This window comes from Heptranchias perlo, chromosome 25 (assembly GCF_035084215.1).
Source record: "Heptranchias perlo isolate sHepPer1 chromosome 25, sHepPer1.hap1, whole genome shotgun sequence".
NCBI classification, from domain to species: domain Eukaryota; kingdom Metazoa; phylum Chordata; class Chondrichthyes; order Hexanchiformes; family Hexanchidae; genus Heptranchias; species Heptranchias perlo.
The window spans coordinates 43,248,509-43,267,820 of record NC_090349.1 but is presented as its reverse complement, the minus strand read 5'-3'; the positions used below and the strand labels follow the sequence as shown (position 1 = coordinate 43,267,820).

The 19,312-nt window shown below is 46.3% G+C and overlaps 1 long non-coding RNA gene across 1 annotated transcript in view; it reads left to right on the top strand.

The window, feature by feature from the left end:
* The window catches only part of LOC137342413 (uncharacterized), a 34,577-nt gene extending 17,872 nt beyond the window's left edge, over positions 1 to 16,705 (top strand). Inside the window, exon 3 of the long non-coding RNA XR_010967256.1 lies at positions 16,481 to 16,705. This is a non-coding gene — a long non-coding RNA (uncharacterized lncRNA). The remainder of the gene's footprint in view (positions 1 to 16,480) is intronic.
* Positions 16,706 to 19,312: the final 2,607 nt, after the last annotated feature.

Here is a 19,312-nt window from a genome sequence, read left to right as displayed (position 1 = left end):
CAACTGGATTGACAGCTGCTGTGTAAAGTCATAGAGTCATAGAGTCATAGAGTTATACAGCACGGATAGAGGCCCTTCGGCCCATCGTGTCTGCGCCGGCCATCAAGCCCTGTCTACTCTAATCCCATATTCCAGCATTTGGTCCGTAGCCTTGTATGCTATGGCATTTCAAGTGCTCATCCAAATGCTTCTTGAATGTTGTGAGGGTTCCTGCCTCCACAACCCTTTCAGGCAGTGAGTTCCAGACTCCAACCACCCTCTGGGTGAAAAAGTTCTTTCTCAAATCCCCTCTAAACCTCCCGCCTTTTACCTTGAATCTATGTCCCCTTGTTATAGAACCCTCAACGAAGGGAAAAAGCTCCTTAGTATCCATCATATCTGTGCCCCTCATAATTTTGTACACCTCAATCATGTCCCCCCTCAGCCTCCTCTGCTCCAAGGAAAACAAACCCAATCTTCCCAGTCTCTCTTCATAGCTGAAGCGCTCCAGCCCTGGTAACATCCTGGTGAATCTCTTCTGCACCCTCTCCAAAGCGATCACATCCTTCCTGTAGTGTGGCGACCAGAACTGCACACAGTACTCCAGCTGTGGCCTAACCAGTGTTTTATACAGCTCCATCATAACCTCCTTGCTCTTATATTCTATGCCTCGGCTAATAAAGGCAAGTATCCCATATGCCTTCTTTACCACCTTATCTACCTGTTCCGCCGCCTTCAGGGATCTGTGAACTTGCACACCAAGATCCCTCTGACCCTCTGTCTTGCCTAGGGTCCTCCCATTCATTGTGTATTCCCTTGCCTTGTTAGTCCCTCCAAAGTGCATCACCTCACACTTTTCCGGGTTAAATTCCATTTGCCACTGTTCCGCCCATCTGACCAACCCATCTATATCGTCCTGCAGACTGAGGCTATCCTCCTCGCTATTTACCACCCTACCAATTTTTGTATCATCAGCGAACTTACTGATCATACCTTTTACATTCATATCCAAGTCATTAATGTAGACCACAAACAGCAAGGGACCCAGCACCGATCCCTGTGGTACCCCACTGGCCACAGGCTTCCAGTCACAAAAACAACCTTCGACCATCACCCTCTGCCTTCTGCCACTAAGCCAGTTTTGTATCCAAAGTGCCAAGGCACCCTGGATTCCATGGGCTCGTACCTTCTTGACCAGTCTCCTGTGGGGGACTTTATCGAAGGCCTTACTGAAATCCATGTATACCACATCCACTGCGTTACCCTCATCCACACGCCTAGTCACCCCCTCAAAAAATTCAATCAAATTAGTCAGACATGATCTTCCCTTGACAAAGCCATGTTGACTATCCCTGATTAATCCTTGCTTCTCCAAGTGGAGACTAATTTTGTCCTTCAGAATTTTTTCCAATAATTTTCCTACCACTGATGTTAGGCTCACTGGCCTGTAGTTCCCCGGTTTTTCCCTACTCCCCTTCTTGAATAATGGTACTACATTAGCGGTTCTCCAGTCCTCTGGCACATCCCCTGTGGCCAGAGAGGTTCTGAATATATGTGTCAGAGCCCCCGCAATCTCCTCCTTTGCCTCACACAGTAGCCTGGGATACATTTCGTCCGGGCCTGGGGATTTATCCATTTTTAGGCCTGCTAAAACCGCCAATACCTCCTCCCGCTCGATGTTAATATGTTCGAGTATATCACAGTCCCCCTGCCATATTTCTATGTCTACATCGTCCTTCTCCATAGTGAAAACAGATGCAAAAAATTCATTTAGAACCCCTCCTACATCTGCCGGCTCCACACACAGATTGCCATTTTTGTCCCTAATGGGCCCTATTTTTTCCCTAGTCATCCTCTTACCCTTAATATACTTATAAAACATCTTAGGATTTTCCTTTATTTTGCTCGCCAGTGTTATTTCATGGCCCCTCCTTGATCTCCTAATTTCTTTTTTAAGTATCCCCCTGCACTTTTTGTACTCCTCTAGGGCTTCCTCCGTCTTTAGCCTTTTGTATCTGCCAAAAGCCCTCCTTTTTTTCCTAATCCATTCTCGTATATCCCCTGACATCCAAGGTTTCCTGGAGTTCTTGGAACCACCCTTGACCTTTACGGGAACATGTTGCCATTGTATGGTCTCAATCTCCCTTCTGAAAGACTCCCATTGCTCCGATGCGGATTTTCCTACAAGCAGCTGATCCCAGTCCATTTTGGCCAGATCCTGCCTTATCCTATTAAAATCGGCCTTCCCCCAATTTAGAACCTTTATTTCCGGCCCCTCCCTATCCTTTTCCATGACCACCTTAAATCTCACCGAATTATGGTCACTGTCACCAAAGTGCTCACCTACTAGCACTTCTTCCACTTGGCCGGCCACATTCCCTAGAATTAGGTCCAGTACCGCCCACTCTCTTATAGGACTTTCTACATGCTGGCTCAAAAAGCTCTCCTGGATGCACGTTAAGAATTTTGTACCCTCTAAGCCTTTTACACTCTGAGTATCCCAGTTAATATTGGGGTAGTTGAAATCCCCCACTATTATTACCCTATTATTTGCACAATTTTCTGAGATTTGCCTACATATCTGTTCCTCTATCTCCCCCTGACTGTTTGGGGGCCTATAGTACACTCCCATCAAAGTGCTTGCCCCCTTTTTGTTTTTAAGCTCCACCCATATGGCCTCATTAGAGGAACCTGCTAATATATCATCCATCCTTATGGCAGTAATTGATTCTTTAATTAATATTGCGACCCCCCCTCCTCTTATACCTCCCCCTCTGTCTCGCCTGAAGATTCTGTACCCCGGAATATTGAGCTGCCAGTCTTGCCCCTCCCTCAACTATGTCTCTGTGACAGCAACAATATCATACTCCCATGTGTTTATCAACACCTTCAGTTCATCCACCTTATTCGCAAGACTCCTTGCATTAAAATAGATGCAATCCAGCCTTGCCCTCACATATTTGCCCTGTCTTCCAAGCTGACTTGTTTTTTTCTCTATATTTGGCTGCACATCACCCCCTATTGTAGCTCCACTCTGTGTCCCATCCCCCTGCCAAGTTAGTTTAAACCCCCCCCCCAACAGTGCTAGCAAACCTCCCCGCAAGGATATTTGTCCCGCTCTGGTTCAGGTGCAACCCGTCCGACTTGTACAAGTCCCACCTTCCCCAGAAGCAGGCCCAGTGATCCAGGAAACTGAAACCCTCCCTCCTGCACCAACTCTTTAGCCACGCATTCATCTGTTCTATCCTCCTATTTCTATACTCACTAGCCCGTGGCACTGGGAGTAATCCAGAGATTACAACCTTTGAGGTCCTGCTCTTTAATCTGCTACCTAGCTCCCTAAATTCTTGATGCAGGACCTCATCTCCCTTCCTACCTATGTCATTGGTCCCAATGTGGACCACGACCTCTGCCTGCTCACCCTCCCCCTTGAGAATGCGCTGAAGCCACTCAGTGACATCCATGACCCTGGCACCAGGGAGGCAACAAACCATCCTGGAGTCACGTTTACGGCCACAGAAACGCCTGTCTGTTCCCCTTACGATAGAATCCCCTACCACTATAGCTCTTCCACTCTTTTTCCTCCCAGCCTGTGCAGCAGAGCTACCCCTGGTGCCAGGAAGTTGGCTGCTGCTGCCTTCCCCTGATAAGTCATCCCCCTCAACAATATCCAAAGCGGTATATTTGTTTGAGAGGGGGACGGCCACAGGGGACCCCTGCACTGCCTGCCTGCTCCTCTTACTCTGCCTGGTGGTCACCCAATTACTTCCTGCCTGTACAACCTTTACCTGCGGTGTGACCATCTCACTAAACGTGCTTTCCACGACGTTCTCAGCATCGCGAATGCTCCATAATGAATCCATCTGCAGCTCCAGTGCCGCAATGCGGTTTGTCAGTAGCTGCAGCTGGATACATTTCCCGCACACATGGTCGTCAGGGACACCGGGAATGGTCCCTGATTTCCCACATAGAGCAAGAAGAGCATAACACGGGGCTGGGCTGTCCTGACATGACTTACCCTTTAACTAATTAATTCAAATTAAATGAATCCCACCAATTTCACTTCAATTAAAAGGTATACTCAAGGGCCCTTGCTGAACAGCAGTCCCCCACTACACAACAGAGACCAGAGAATCCACAAACTCTAACCTTAGACAAATTCAGCAGGAAAATACTCACCAGCCAATCACTTACCTCTTCCTTGGTGACGTCCCACTTGGATTACTTTTTGCTTCTTATTTATCTTAGGTCCAGGAGTTAAGTCCCTGTGATGTCGCACAGTCGTTGTCTCTTGGTGCAGGTCTGCTGCTGCTTTTATTCCACAATCTCAGTCTTCTACTCTCAGATCCACTGCCGCTCTGCGGGAAAAGTTAGGAAAAGCAAGGCAAAGCAGCACCTCCTTCCCCCACTTCACCGAACTCCCACACTTACCGAACTCTCAGCACACTGTGTACCCGCACACCGGATACACAGTGTGCAGAGAGGGACACCACCAGGTTGAGTTCCATTAGTGATGGCGCAAATTCCATAGCCCTGTGTGTGTGTGAGAGCTACGACAGGCTTTCGAATGGGTGAAACCATCGTGCACTATTGGATAATCCTCTGCGTAGGCTTAAGTTAATGCTGGGAGACCCCTTGCATCTGGTACATGTTGTTTCAACAAAACAATTTGCATTTATATAGCACCTTTAACATAGTAAAACGTCCCAAGGCGCTTCACAGGAGTGTTAATCAGACAAAATTTGACACCGAGCCACATAAAGAGATATTAGGACAGGTGGCCAAAAGTTTGGTCAAAGAGGTGGGTTTTCAGGAACGTCTTAAAAGGTGGAGAGAGAGATAGAGAGTTGGAGAGGTTTAGGGAGGGAATTCCAGAGCTTAGGGCCTAGGCAGCTGAAGGCACAGCCACCAATGGTGAAGCGATGGAAATCGGGGATGCGCAAGGGGCCAGAATTGGAGGAGCGCAGAGATCTGGGAGGGTTGTAGGGCTGGAGGAGGTTACAGAGATGGGGAGGAGCGAGGCTCCACATGTTAAGTTTGATTTGATTCTGTTTTGACTCCCCTCCCCTGAGATTCCAATGTCAGCATATCGCTGTAACAAGGCACCTGATGTCTGTTTGGTGGTTTCCCTTGCGGAGAGGGGGAGTCGGAAGTCTAGCCTTTGCCAGACCACCTCCCCTCTGGTGGTCAGCTGATGATTGGCATCAGCAGAGGGCCTTGAGCAAGTCACCACACGGCCTTGTCCGCTGCTAAAGATGTTCAGCCCAGCAAGATCAGCACGGGGAGACAAGAAAGAAAGAACTTGCATTTATATAGCGCCTTTCACAACCTCAGGACATCCCAAAGTGTTTTACAGCCAATGAAGTACTTATTTTACGTGTAGTCACTGTTGCAATGTCGGAAACGCAGCAGCCAATTTGTGCACAGCAAGATCCCACAAACAGCAATGTGATAATTAACAGATCATCTGTTTCAGTGATGTCGGTTGAGGGATAAATATTGACCGGGACACCGGGGAGAACTCCCCCTGCTCTTCTTCAAATAGTGCCGTGGGATCTTTTACGTCCACCTGAGAGGGTAGACGGGGCCTGGGTCAATCAGCACAGACAGACGAAGGAAACTACCCAATAATCGCACACGAGGACCAAGAGATTCGCTGCCAGTTTTCTCTATAATTTCCATATTGATTTTCACCGTCAAATATCAGTCCCTGGGGGATTGAAACGATCATTTGCCCCTGGGGGCTGTAAGCAGAAACAAAATCCCAGCTTTTCGCAAAGACTTGAGTTGTAGATTAGGATAATTCCCATTCCCTCCCCCTGCGGGGTGCTGGATAGATAGAACAGACTGCCCGAAAAAGTCTTTAGTTCTGGCCTAATTGACAGCTTTTAAAAAGGCACTGGATCAATACTTGTTCAGAAAAGGGAATGAGAAGGGTATTGAAATCTATCTGATTCACATGAAGGTTAGGTCGAAACCTTGGTTGCCTGTATATCATTGAAACAATGGTGCAGATGTGGCAAGTGACAATTTTCTTTATTCTGTGTGGTTGAAGGCAGTTGAATCTATTTAATTCAATGGTATTATGAACATTCGAAATTGAGGGGCAGGAAAAGACCAGCTGGTCCATCAAGCCTGTCCCTCACACCATGTTGGTTGGAGAATCCTGACTGAACACTTCCTCCCTCCCTCCCCTCCCCCCCCCCCCCCCCGCAGTCATGTAATCTCCTGGGAGAGGCAAAAAAAACAGAGAAAAATCCCAGGGTCAATCAGGGAAAAAATACTCTGGAAAATTCCTCTCCGACCCCCTCGGGCGATGGAAACCAGTCCAGGAGATCACACGGACCAAGTGTTATCTGTAAGGGCACTTTTCTTCTTTATTCATGGTCCTGAGGTCATGAAAGCCGCTATGTAAATCATCGATCATAGAATCATAGTATCTCACAGAACAGAGGGAGACCATTCAGCCCATCGAGTCTGTGCCAGCTCTTTAAAAGAGCTATCCAATTAGTCACACTCCCCTGCTCTTTCCCCATAGCCCTGCAAATTTTCCTTCTCAAGTATATATCTAATTCCCTTTTGAAAGTTATTATTGAATCTGCTTCCACCGCCCTTTCAGGCAGTGCGTTCCAGATCATAACAACTCGCTGAATAAAAAAATTCTCCTCATCTCCCCTCTGGCTCTTTTACCAATTAGCTTAAATCTGTGTCCTCTGGTTATCGACCTTCCTGCCAGTGGAAACAGTTTCTCCCTATCTACTCTATCAAAACTGCACATAATTTTGAACATCTCTATTAAATCTCCCCTTAACCTTCTCTGCTCTAAAAAGAGCAAACCCAGCTTCCCCCAGTCTCTCCAGATAACTGAAACCCCACATCCCTGATACAGTTCTAGTAAAATCTGCTCTGCATCCTCTTCAAGGCCTTGACATCCTTCCTAAAGCCTGGAGTCCAGAATTGGAAGCAATACTCCAGTTGAGGCCTAACCATTGATTTATGAAGGTTTAGCATAACTTCCTTTGCAAAAAAAAATTAGAAATGCTGCTCAGATCACAAAAAAGCGGTAGACTTAATGGGGACGAAACTGGTGTTGGGCAGTAACGTAAAATGGGTGATAGCGAATTGGTAGTCCATTTTACACCCCGTCCAATATTCTTTTATCATCGCTGCCCAAGACCCGTTTCAGCAGTATGATTCTTTTAAGGCAAGTGATAATTGTTTTCATATCTCTAATGAAAACATATCAAGGCATATGCCTGAAACAAAACCATTCGTATATCGAAAAAACCCCAAACTTTCATCCACTCTGTTACACACATCATGAATTATTTATTCAACGTTGTAAACTCATAAATAAAAATACATTTTTGGCAGAAGTTGCTTGTTCTTTTCCTTCTGTCGTCATTTTCTTCTTGTTCCAAATCATTTATTTTTGATCGACTTTGGAAGCAGCGGCGTGTGACATTTTAAGAAAAATTCAAACTATCAGCATAGCAACATCAGTGATCAGAAAATTAATGAGGGTATTCACACAGGGGAGCAAGATGTGGTGTCAAATATTCAAGCTTTAGCTTGTGAGAGTTAGAGTCTTTTCACAACAGAGTTTTACACAAATAATTCAACTGTTCTGTGCTTTTTTTTATGGTAAATTTTTGTGCTCTTCAAAGTGACAGATCTCAATCCAATGGGAACACAACATTTTCCAAATGGTTTCACCCTATGTCGACAGCAATATTCCCTCAGTACCTTAGTGGTTATGATGCTGGTCATGAATTCAAATCCCACTGTGACAAATTGAATTCAATAATCTGATCACTTGTGGGCGGTCACCAGAAAATGACCATGAAATCTGCTGAATTGTCTTAAAAACCCAACTGGTTCTCCAGTGTCCTTCAGGGAAGGAAACCCGCTGTCCTTACCTGGTCTGGGCCTATATGTGACTCCAGTCCCACAACAACATGGTTGACTCTTAACTTGCCCTCTGAAGTGTAGCAGTTGCATTAGACTGTCACCAGCAGTTCAAAAAGAAGTCCCACCACCAACTTCTCAGGGCAACTGGGGATAGGCGATAAATCCCGAGAATGAATTTTAAAAATGGAAATAAAAAGTTGGTACCAGTAAAAGTGACCATGAACATAGGAACATAGGAACAGGAGTAGGCCATTCAGCCCCTCATGCCTGCTCCGCCATTTGATAAGATCATGGCTGATCTGTGATCTAACTCCATATACCCGCCTTTGGCCCATATCCCTTAATACCTTTGGTTGCCAAAAAGCTATCTATCTCAGATTTAAATTTAGCAATTGAGCTAATATCAATTGCCGTTTGCGGAAGAGAGTTCCAAACTTCTACCACCCTTTGTGTGTAGAAATGTTTTCTAATCTCGCTCCTGAAAGGTCTGGCTCTAATTTTTAGACTGTGCCCCCTACTCCTAAAATCCCCAACCAGCGGAAATAGTTTCTCTCTATCCACCCTATCTGTTCCCCTTAATATCTTATAAACTTCGATCAGATCACCCCTTAACCTTCGAAACTCTAGAGAATACAACCCCAAATGAAGTTGTAGGATTGTCCCAAAACCCCAACTGGTTCAATGATATCCTTCAGGGAAGGGAACATGCCATCCTTAGTCTGGGCCTACATGTGACTCCAGTCCCCACACCAACCTAGACTCTTAATGTCCTCCGGCCAACTAGGGATGGGCAATAGACACTGCCTTGCCAGTGTCACCCGCATCCCAATAAAAAAGTACAAGATTAAAGGTAAACCTTTATAAATCACTGGTTGGGCCTCAGCTGGAGTATTGTGTCCAATTCTAGTCACCACACTTTATAAAGGATATCAACGCCTTGGAGAGGGGGGCAGAGGAGATTTACCAGAATGGTACCAGGGATGAGGGACTTCAATTATGTGGAGAGACTGGAGAGGCTGGGATTGTTCTCCTTAGAACATAGAAGGTTATGGGGAGATTTAATAGAGGTGTTCAAAATTTATGAAGGGTTTTGATAGAGTAGATAAGGATATACTGTTTCCACTGGCAGGAGGGTCAGTAACCAGAGGACACAGATTTAATATAATTGGCAAAAGAACTAGAGGTGAGATGATTGACTTTTTTTTTGCAGCGAGTTGTTATGATCTGGAATTCACTGCCTGAAAGGGCGGTGGAAGCAGATTCAATAATAACTTTCAAAAGAGCATTAGATATACTCTTGAAAATTAAAAATTTACAGGGCTATTGGGAGAGAGCAGGGGAATGGGACTAATTGGATAGCTCTTTCAGAGAGCCGGCACAGGCACGATGGACCGAATGGCCTCCTTCTGTGCTGTGTGATTCTATGATTACCTGCTGCTGTTTTAATGTGGATTTCTGGAGACTCGAGTCTGGAAGCTGACTCCCAACACTGCTCCGAAGTCTCAGTCCAATATCCCAGTGCAGACTCGAAGCCCCCTGAGCATCCAGGGCTACAATCCAAACACTGCAATAAGAGGGTCAGGCTTAGCAGTATAAATTCAAAGAAAGACTTGTATTTATATAGCGCCTTTCACAACCTCAGGATGTCCCAAAGCACTTTACAGCCAATGAAGTACTTATGAAGTGTAGTCACTGTTGTAATGTAGGAAACACGGCAGCCAATTAATGCACAGCAAGATCCCACAAACAGCAATGCGGTAATGACCAGATAATCTGTTTTAGTGATGTTGGTCGAGGGATAAATATTGGGCAAGTCACCCCTGCTCTTCTTCGAATAGTGCCACAGGATCTTTTACGTCCACCTGAGAGGATTTAACATCACATCCAAAAGACGGCACCTCCGACATGGGATGGAAAGACCATTCTCTCCCGCTCTCACTGTGCTGACCGACTCCCCGTGTACACAAGTCTGTTTCCAACCAATTGTAACAGGATGAGAGACTCCTGGCTGAGAAATAAATGTGTATGTTGCTACTCTTAACGTGTCAAACTCAGTCAGCTGAGGCCTTTCCAATTGATAAAAAGCAATTCCGTTGAGTGGAAAGGCACATAATTCTAAATGTGTGTGATGAACTGTACCCAGAGTGAGTCGGAGTGCAAATCTCATTATGTTTGACCTGTGATCAAACCAGCCACATAAATACTGTGGCTACAAGAGCAGGTCAGAGGCTGGGTATTCTGCGGCGAGTGACTCACCTCCTGACTCCCCAAAGCTTTTCCACCATCTAAAGGCACAAGTCAGGAGTGTGATGGAATACTCTCCACTTGACTGGGTGAGTGCTGCTCCAACAACACTCAAAAAGCTCAACACCATCCAGGATAAAGCAGCCCACTTGATCGGCACCCCATCCACCACCCTAAACATTCACTCCCTTCACCACCAGCGCACTGTGGCTGCAGTGTGTACCATCCACAGGATGCACTGCAGCAACTCGTCAAGGCTTCTTCAACAGCACCTCCCAAACCTGCGACCTCTACCACCTAGAAGGACAAGGGCAGCAGACGCATGGGAACAACACCACCTGCACGTTCCCCTCCAAGTCACACACCATCCCAACTTGGAAATATATCGCCGTTCCTTCATCGTCGCTGGGTCAAAATCCTGGAACTCCCTTCCTAACAGCACTGTGGGAGAACCGTCACCACACGGACTGCAGCGGTTCAAGAAGGCGGCTCACCACCACCTTCTCAAGGTCATGATGTGGAGATGCCGATGATGGACTGGGGTGGACAAATGTAAGGAGTCTTACAACACCAGGTTATAATCCAACAGCTTTATTTAAAATCACAAGCTTTCGGAGGCTTCCTCCTTCGTCAGGTGCGTGTGGGATTCCATAAAGGTACAGCATATATAGTCAGAGAACAATGCCTGATGATTACAGATAATCTTTCCAACTGCCCGTTATCAAGGCAATCAAAGGAGTTGAATAGTGTTCAGACAGAGAAACATTACATACAAGACTACTGAATACACAAACGGTCAGAACACAAAGATAGAGAGAGAGAGAGAGAAACATCCAAAAGGCAGAGAAAGAGAGAGAATGACCAGTTGTATTAAACACAGATAACTTTTTTTCGCTGGTGGGGTTACATGTAGCGTGACATGAACCCAAGATCCCGGTTGAGGCCGTCCTCATGGGTGCGGAACTTGGCTATCAATTTCTGCTTGACGATTTTGCGTTGTCGTGTGTCTCGAAGGCCGCCTTGGAGAACGCTTACCCGAAGAACGGAGGCTGAATGTCCTTGACTGCTGAAGTGTTCCCCGACTGGGATTAGGGATGGGCAATAAATGCTGGCCTTGCCAGTTATGCCCACATCCCATGAATGAATAAAAAAAAATCCAGCTTTCGAGTTGCAGGGAGGCACCTACCTTGAGCTGCTCGATTGATTACTGCAGCAGTCAGCGATGACTGATACCTGCTACATCACCGCTGAGCAAATCAGCGACAGAGAGACTGATCATCCTTCTCACTTTTAAGACAGCGCTAACACTCACCCTTCACTGTGACCAATGCTGCACTCCAGGTAAGGTGGCTGCACTGATATCAGTGAATGTTCTTGGTGACCCATCTCCAAACTGAGCTCCTGTGCCTTTTTATTGCTTATGCCTCTGAGAGAGAACATGCATTTATACAGCACCTCTCATGACCTCAGGACATCCCAAGGCACTTTACAGACAATGACATATGTTTGAAGTCGTGAAAGGTGCTTATATAAATGCAAGTTCTTTCTTTGGCCTTTTCCAAATCAGGTGCTGCAGTGTAGTTTTGTATTGTGCTGAACGGCCATTATGTAATAAGCAGTAATGTTACACTCCCTGTGTATTTTTGGTGAACTCTTAACCTGCAGAATGAACAGGAGGTGCCTGCAGCTGGAGAAACAAAATGTTGCAACAAGCAGTGAGCGCTTAAGAGTGTGTTTCTGCTATTTGTTAATGGGACATGGGCAGTGCCCAACCCTACACTCAGCCAAGGCTCCGTGGGCAGCTCTCTCGCCTCTCAGTCAGGAGTTCATGGGTTCAAGTCCCACTCCAGAGACTTGAGCACAAAATGTAGGGCGACACTCCACTTCAGTACTGAGGGAGTGCTGCACTATCGAAAGTGCCATCTTTCGGATGAGATGTAAAACTGAGGCCCGCCTGCCCTCTCAGGTGGACGTAAAAGATTCCATGACACTATTTCTAAGGAGAGCAAGGGAATTCTCCACGTGTCCTGGCCTATGTTTAGCCCTCAACCAGCACCACTAAAAAACAGATGATCCTAGCAGACGTAATTGCTCTGGAGCGAGTGCAGAGAAGATTTACAAGAATGTTGCCAGGGCTTGAAAATTGCAGCTACGAGGAGAGATTGGATAGGCTGGGGTTGTTTTCCTTGGAGCAGAGGAGGCGGAGGGGGGACTTGATTGAGGTGTACAAAATTATGAGGGGCCTAGATAGAGTAGACAGGAAGTACCTGTTTCCCCTAGCGGAGAGTTCAAGAACCAGAGGACATAGATTTAAGCTGTTTGGTGGAAGGATTAGAGGGGACATCAGGAAAACCTTTTTTACCCAGAGGGTGGTGGGTGTATGGAATTTGCTGCCCGAATTGGTGGTCGAGGCAGGGACCCTCAACTCTTTTAAAAAGTACCTGGACCTGCGCCTAAAATGCTGTAAGCTGCAGGGCTACGGACTGGGTGCTGGAAGGTGGGATTGGAATGGGCACCTGGTTGTTCTTCGAGCCGGCGCGGACACGATGGGCCGAATGGCCCCCTTCTGAGCTGTATCTTTTCTATGGTTCTATGGTTCTATCTGGTCATTTCTTTCAGTGCTGATTGTGGGATCTTGTTGTGCGCAAATTGGCTACAGTGCAACAGTGACTACACTTCAAAGGTACTTCATTGGCTGTAAAGCGCTTTGGGATGACCTGAGGTCATGAAGGACGCTATATAAATGCAAGTTCTTTCACTCTTCCCTGACATCATTTTTCCCAGTGGAAGATGTGCTGCTATTTTCTCGCCAAACTTTTATTTTTGTTTTCTGAGGGGGTTTGATGAAGAGGAATTAATTTCTTCTGATTCATTTTCACAAAGGTTGTGGCTCCAAGTGATTAGTGTTGCTACAAATATGATTTATCAGAGGCAAGGCACTGATGTTAGTATTGATCTGTGTGAATGTTGTCAAATTACAAGGGCTTCAGATTAATCTGATTCTGACTCATTTTGACAGGATCCATTCCCCCAGTGCTAGCAGAGGCTTAACTGTAAAAGGGACACTAATCAGCAAATGGGTTTTGTGGTTTAATCTCTCTGCACATTAACTCGCAGGTAGTTACCATACTGTTCGTTTCGGTAATGGAACAAATCAAGCATGTGAAAGCGACTCTATCTGGTCATTAGAGTGTGATTTTCATTTTATATTTATTGCATTTTTATTTTTAAAAATAACCAGTCGGTGTTTGAAGGACGGTAAAGAGATGAAATGTGATTGTAAATATTATCCACAGCCACCGTAACACTGGGTGTACAGAACACAAGGTACGTGCCAGTGCAACGCAGCACAAAGTCATGGAAGTGGGGGGGGGGGGGCTGGAATTTTAACCCTATCCACCCGGCACAAACAAACGAGTGGTCAGTTCCGTTGCCCCAGGTTACTTGCCCGATTTTAACCTGCGGTTCTGAGCAGGCGGCGGAGGCACCTGCCTGAAGCCTGCGGGGGTCCTGCTTTAAATATGCTAATCGGGGTCCGATGATGTCAGTCAGACCACGACTGCAATTTTAAACCGGGTCTGCGTGGAGGAAGCTGCTCTAATCTTCCCAGCAGGTCGGCAGAGGATCAGGATGTGAAGAGGCCCCAACAGGAGAGGTTAGGCCTGCCCTGCCCCAGACGCCCCCTCCCTCCGCCCTCCCCCTCCATTCCCTCCAGCGAAACTTACTCCCCCCCCCACCCCCCCCACCCCCCCAGAACCCCCTCCTCCACACCCACCTGCATGCCGACAGGTGGCTACGGCCTGCCCAATTTCCTGCCTGGAAGGGGGTCGGCGGCATGGTAACGAGGCCTGGTGGTTAAAATCGCGGTGGCCTCATCCTGCCTCTAGTAGGTGGGAAACTGACTCCCGCAGTTTCCCACCGGAAACCCACTGGGAGTGAAGGTCAATCCCATAGACTCATGTTCATTACGTGGCTTAAATTTAGATCTGATTACCATTCATCGATCTGGTTGGCTGGGATTGTGGAGCATTGTCAGACCCTTGCTAGACCTGCATGGAAGTCCCCAATAGGTATGATTTTTAAGACGGACACACTATGGAATCTCATTTTAACCACCCCTCCCTCAACAAAAAAAAGTCCACAGCAGTTAATCCCCACAGATACCAATATAAAAGCAGCTACAGTCTTTGTTACAGCTTTCACTGCTTGGAGCCTGCTGCGCTGTTTCCCTGGTGTCAGCCTTGGCTCAGTGGGTAGCACTCTCGCCTCTGAGTCAGAAGGTCGTGGGTTGAGCACGTAGTCTAGGCTGTCACTTCAGTGCAGTACTGAGGGAGTGCTCCACTGTCGGGAGGTGCCGCCCTTCGGATGAGACATTAAACCGAGGTCCCGCCTACCGACTCAGACATGAAAGATCCCACTGCACTATTCAAAGAAGGGCAGGGGAGTTCTCCCCGGAGCCCTGGCCAAAATTTATCCCTTAACCAACATCACTAAAAACAGATGATGTGGTCATCGTCACATTGCTGTTTGTGGGTTCTTGCTGTGCACAAATTGGCTGCCATGTTTCCCCACATTACAACAGTGACCATACTTTTAAAGTACGTCATTGGCTGTAAAGCGTTTTGGGACATCCTGAGGTCATGAAAGGCTCTATATAAATGTAAGCTTTTCTTTCTTACCTAATACACAAAAAAAAAGTTTTTTTTTAACCTGCCTTCGAGGCTAAATTTCCAGGCCCAGGCCTAGTACCTAGAACTTGAATTTGGATAATTGAAAGCTAGCTAGGCAGGCATCTGTTGGTGTGTGACTAGGCTGTGTGCAGGAGGGGATGTGGTTACAGCCTTGGGGGGTATACATGGCCTCCAAAGAGTTTGTTGTTATTGCATGCTTGACATTCAGTGACTTAATCAGAATTCAGTACATCCCTGTGTAGGAGGTGACATGGTGTGAAAAGACTTTGGAACAGTTGTAAACTGAGTCAGATCACACCACTATAAATTAACAATATAAGCAAGCATGAGAGGTGAAAGGAACATTTATTATTCTTGATCTCACTTCAGAACGTTGCACTAATTCAATTTTCCCCAAACCTTTCAGCGTGGCTCAGTTGATGACACTCTCACCTTCGGGTTAGAAGGTCATGGATTCAATCCCCACACCAGGGCTTGAATTTATATTATCTATCCTGATATTCCGACACAGTACTGAGGTAGTGCTGTACTGTCAGGGGACCTGTCCTTCGGATAAGACATCTCAGCCTTCTCCAGGGGTTCTGATTAAAAGATCCAATGGATCTTTTCTTCTTCAAAGAAGAACATGGAGTTCTCCCAAAGTCTTGGTCAGCATTTCCTCCCTCAACCAACATGAAAATAAAACAGATTGCTCCTTCATCTCATTGCTGTTAATGGGATGTTGTTGGCTTACAATGGGTGCCATGTTTGCCTATAAACTAATTCATTGTGCGAAGGGCTTTGGGACATTGCAACATGACGTGGCCTTGCATATCTGCCAGTAGTATGGTGGTCCAGTAGGTATGGTACTGAACTAGTGACCCAAAGTTCTTGAGGTCAAATCTCAAGTCACATGATACGATAACGGCGTTGTTGTCTAATCATCGCAATCAATCTCAAACAACTAGTCTACAACAGATCCAGACATGAGGCGAGGAAAACCCCCAGTGGTGGAAAGCTTTGGGAAACATAGGTCCAAAGTCACTTTTTTTCTCCCACGCTTGTTACATGAAGTATATAAAGTCGCTCCACCATTGGCGGCCATGCCTTCAGCTGCCAAGGCCCTAAGCTCTGAAATTCCCTCCCTAAACCTCTCTACCTCTCTCTCCTCCTTTAAGACGCTCCTTAAAACCTACCTCTTTGACCAAGCTTTTGGTCACCTGTCCTAATATCTCCTTATGTGGCTCGGTGTCAAATTTTGTTTGATAATCGCTCCTGTGAAGCGCCTTGGGACGTTTTACTACGTTAAAGGTGAGTTGTTGTTGGTTCACAGCTTTAGCACAATTGGGCCAATATTTATCCCTCAACCAACACCTAAAAAAAGGTTATCTGGTTATCACCACATTGCTGTTTGTGGGACCTTGCTGTGCGCAAATTGGCTGCCATGTTTCCTACATCCCAACAGGGACTACACTTCAAAAATACTAAATTGGCTGTAAAGCGTTTTGGGACGCCCTGAGGTCATGGAAGGTGCTATAGAAATGCAAGTTCTTTCTTTTTTTGTCCCCTGCCCACCAGAAACCCCATATTGGGTATTGGGGCAGGCACTGGGGAGGATCCTGCTACTATTTTAACATCAGAAAATCCGTTCAGTTACTATGCCTCTTCTTCCCCAGGTGCTAACCAAAAAGGCCAGGAGTGAAGATCGGTCCGTTCTGCCGAAGCCAACACCAGAGAACACGTCTAAGTCGTCTGAGAAAGGAGCTAGAATGAAGTATCAGTTTGACCATGGTAACTTAGAGACACTCCCTCAACATCTCTTAAGTGCGGCATCAACGTAGCAACTAGGCAACTGGTTAGATCTTACCTACAGACTTTGTGAGATGGACTTTGTAAGCTTCCCGGAGCTGCTTAATGCTGAATTTATGAAGTTGTTTCGAACTTTAATAAACATAGGAACATAGGAATAAAACTAGTTATTCCTTCATTGGGATGCGAACGAAAATATGACACAAAAACACCGTTACCCTCTCCTCCTCTCAAAAGACAGTTTTCCTCTTTCTCCAAACATTCTCAACCAAATCCACAAGAGGAAGTGGCTTAGCCTGTCGGTACAGCCCGCCTACACAGTCACAAAAAGCTAATATAAGAAGCTGCCCCTCACTACAACAGCGGTTTAATAGTAAAGCTACTCCCCCTCCCAGAACTGTCCTCTTCTGTGCATAGTTCTGGTCACCATATTATAAAAAGGATATAGAGGCACTGGAGAAGGTGCAAAAAAGATTTACTGGGATGATACCAGAACTGAGAGGTTCTACCTACCAGGAAAGGTTGAACAGGCCTGGGGCTCTTTTCTCTAGAAAAGAGAAGACTGAGGGGTGACCTGATAGAGGCCTTTAAGATTATGAAAGGGGTTCGATAGGGCAGACGTAGAGAAGATGTTTCCAATTATGGGGGAGAACAGAAATAGGGGCCAAAGATATAAGAGTCACTAATAAATCCAATAGGGAATTCAGGAGAATCTTCTTTCCCCAGGGTGTGGTTAGAATGTGGAACTCACTACCACAAGGAGTAGTTGAGGCGATTAGCTTAGGTGTATTTAAGGGGAAGCTAGATAAAAACATGAGGGAGAAAGGAATAGAAGGATGTGCTGATAGAGTGAGATGAAGTAGGGAGGGAGGAGGCTCGAGTGGAGCATAAACACCGGCATGTAGCAGTTGGGCCTGTTTCTGTGCTGTAATTTCGATGTAATTCTACCTGGCGCTGTTCTGTCTCAGAAGCTGACCAGAAACAAAGGCCTCGAATCCAGGGACCAGTCTCCACCGGCACCGTGGGATCTCGCCAGCGCCTCTGGCTCGTGACGCACGAGGCTGTGGCAGTGACAGCCAAAGATGAAGTTTCCGGATCCGCTCATGTCGGCCGGCAGGGAGGGTCCTCCCTGGCCACCGGTCTCGGCGGCTGATGCACGCTTGCCGTTGGCGTTCCTGTGGGCTGCGTGAGGCCTGTGCATTAATTTACACTCAGTTTAACAGAGGCTCGTGAGAAGTAGGTTGGCCCCATTTATAAGTTCAAGTGCAGCTGATGGTGAGAGGACTCTGCATTTGCTGTTGGCTGAACATTTATAACATGAAAGCATCTTTACGATTGTAAAGTGGGCCATTATCCGTGGCTATCAATGTCCAGTTGTAGTCCCTCGCAGGCAGTGTTGCCTCAGACGGGTCAAGATTTGATTAATATTGGCCATAAAACTTTTGCTCAAATCAATTTTTTTTTACATTCATTCTGGGGATGTGGGCGTTGCTGGCAAGGCCGGCATTTATTGCCCTTGAGAAGGTAATGAAGGGCCAACATCTGGAATCTCTGATAGTGGTTTAATACAACTGAGTGGTTTGCTCTGCCACTTCAGAGGGCAGCTAAGAGACAACCTTGTTGGTGTGGGACTGGAGTCACAATATAGGCCCAGACTGGATAAGGATGGCAGGGAGGACATTAATGAACAAGTTGGGATTTTTACAACAATTCAACAGCTTCAAGGTCACTTTAACTGTTACCAGCTTTTTCTTTTGGACTGAATTCAAATTCTCAAACCGCTGTGGTGGGACTTGAACTGGATTGTTAGTCCAGACTTCTAGATTACTAGTCTAGTAACAAAACCACTACACCACCATACCTGCTTTAAATTTGAAAGAATGTCATTATGAAAATCCTGGGTTACTTCCCAGTCAAACTGGCCTGTCATCTCTCCGATCTGACAGTTTCATTTGCGAGGAGTTTGAGTGGGAACGGAAGGTGAATTTTGCCGCCAGCAAAAGATCACAGGGCAGAGAAGAGTTGCAAGAGGATCTCTGAAGACTGGAGAAAAGGTGGAAAGAAATGGCAAGGCCTTGGAGGAGGAGAACCACGTTATTTTTCAGCTCCTGGCAAGGAATTTGTCCCCAAGTCAAGCCGATGACTGGGATTTTCCACCCATGGGTGCTAATAGTTTCTGTTGCATTCCATCCCATTAATACTCAGAGTTATTTGAAGTTTGCCCCAGTTCATTCCGGGCACCACTGGCAGAAACATCTGCCACCTGTTATGCTTAAAGTACATCAGTCTTTGGACCTGTAAAATCCAGTAATGGTTAAAGAAAGGACTTGCATTTATATAGCGCCTTTCACCACCTCAGGACATCCCAAAGCACTTCACAGACAATTAACTACTTGTGAAGTGTGGTCACTGAGGTAATGGGGCACAATTTGCCAACAACAAGGTCCTGCAAACAGCGATGAGGTAATGACCAGGTAATCTATTTGAATTAAATTGGTTGAGGGATAAATATTGGCCAGGACACAGGGTAGAACTCCCTTGCTCTTCTTCAAATAGTGGCCACAGGATAGTTTACATCCACTTGAGAGGGCAGGCAGGGCCTCGGTTTAACATCTCATCCGAAAGGCAGAACCATCCAACAGTGCAGTGCTGCACAGAAGCATTAGCCTAGATTTTGTGCTCAAGTCTCTAGAATGGGA